A 2,067-nucleotide genomic window follows, 5' to 3' on the forward strand; every position below is an offset into this window, starting at 1 on the left:
GGAACTTTATATAAATAAGAGGTGCTCTTTTCAAAAGCACAAACAGGGGAGATGGGGTTTGGGTCAGCAGGGGCAGGCCGCCCCCGCCCTGTCCGCAGACTGAGGGGCACACTGAGGAGCTGGGCTCTTGTGGGTGGGGAGCTTCCCCCTCCCCCGCCCCATGACCAGTCACATGCTGGGGACAGGGTAAGGCTAACACTGATGTTTCAGCGGAAGGGGTCATTGTACCTGGCAGTAGATGGGGACAAGGCTGAGGCCACATGAGCCACTACATCCCCCCAGGGTCTAGGCCAGTCTGGGGGGACTCTCTGCCCCCCAGATTTGTGCAGGGCGGGGCACTAGAGCAGTCCATCCGTCATGGTTAGTCTTGTTATCAAGTTGATCCGTGAGGTCAGCGGAAGGGTGATGGCTGGGAGGCGAGGCAAGGCAGGGAACCCAGCATCCAGGGCTTCACACCACTGTACCGCTCACTCCTGGAGGTGCCTGGTTGGGAGGAGATGCCCGCCTTGCCCGGCCGGGCCCAGGTGCAGATGCGGCCCTCCTGGCAGGCGGTGATGATGCAGTCCTCCAGGAACAGGAGGACCGTCAGCCGCTCCTGGGCAATCTTCTTGCACACCAGGGGCTCGAGCAGGGGCACCTCGTGGATGCGTGGGCACAACGCCGTACCCAGCACCTTGGCTGGGTCCAGACGGCTGTGGGGAACAGGGCCACTGGGCTTGTCCCCGCTGCTGCCCCCCCCGCCACCCCCCCGGCTGATGTTGCCCAGGCTGTGGTAGCGCTTGTGCTCCTTCTCCGCCCCCCGGTCCCTCCGTTCCTGCAGTGTGAGCGTGGCAAAGCGGCCGATGCTAAATGGAGTGCCAGGCTCCGTCACTGTGCCTGGCCCACCCGCCTTGCCACTGCTCGTTGGGTGTGGGAGGCTGTTGGAGCGGGACAGTGAGCAGGGCAGGGACCCGGGGCCGGGCTCACCACCCCGAGAGCTGCTGGCAGCAGGCGGTGTGGTGCTAGGCGTGCTGGGGAGCGTGCGGGTGCGGGCCAGGGGTGGGTGTGGGTAAAGCACGTCTTGGGTGAGGTCCCACAGGCAAAACTGCGTGTCCTGGCCGGCGGAGCCGAAGCGGTAAGTGATGGAGCCGGCCTTGGGCATTGGGGAGAGCGGGTCTCCCCCATTCGAGCCGGGGCCGGCTACCTCGGGCTCCTCCTCCTCCTCCTCGACACTCCGTCCCTCATCACCACTGGCTGCTGCCGCCTCCTCGGCCCTTGTGGTGTAGGGGTCAAAGGCCACAGCATTGACCCAAGACTTGTGGCCATGGCCGTGGGCCACCACGCGGCCCTCGGTGAAGGTCCACACGGTGACCGGGTCCTCTTCACCACCCGTCACAACATAGCGCCCGTCGGGGCTCCAGCACACGCAGAGTGAGCCCCCAAAGCAGCTCTTCATGAGCCCCCGCAGGAGCACGGAGTCAAAGTGAAAGACGCGCAGGCAGCCATCCTGGCTGCCACGGGCGGGAAGGCAAACTCATGGAGGGGCCCCTTGCCCACCGCCCACTTGGCCAGCGGGTTGTGGGGTGCCCTGCTCTTGGCAGCATGGACGGTGAAGCCCTCCGCTCGCTGTACTGGGCGGGAGGGGGGGGGGGGGGCACCAGGGTGGCTGACATCGTCAGGTACAGGCGGCCGCTGGCGTGTGATGCCAGAAACAGGCTCTCCGACTCAGGCAGCCACGTCAGGGATGTCACCTTGGTCTTGTCCACCAGCCACTCTCCATTGAATAGCTCGCTGGTGTCCTTCTTGATGAGGTCCAGGCGCTGCACCCAGCCGGCTGGGAGCCCCACCAGCAGGGAGGCGGGCTCCGTGGTGGCAGTGAACGGGTTGAAGTCCCGGGAGGGTGGGCTGGGTGCCCTTATAGATCCACTTGTCAATGGGCTTCTTTAGGTCGATGGACCCTTGGCTCCCGCTGCGGCAGCAGCCCGGGTAGGAATGGAGCAGATGCGCTCTCCTCCGGCCCCCAGGCCTGCGGGCATGGCGGGTGGCTCTCTGAGGCGCACAGCGGGCAGCTCCCGCCCAGGCCCGGAG

General features: G+C 65.8%; 1 pseudogene; it reads right to left on the reverse strand.

Moving 5' to 3' along the window:
- Positions 1-96: 96 nt before the first annotated feature.
- The window catches only part of LOC102241103, a 2,533-nt pseudogene continuing 562 nt past the window's right edge, over positions 97-2,067 (reverse strand).

The sequence above is a fragment of the Myotis brandtii genome, unplaced genomic scaffold (assembly GCF_000412655.1).
Source record: "Myotis brandtii unplaced genomic scaffold, ASM41265v1 scaffold1549, whole genome shotgun sequence".
NCBI lineage: Eukaryota > Metazoa > Chordata > Mammalia > Chiroptera > Vespertilionidae > Myotis > Myotis brandtii.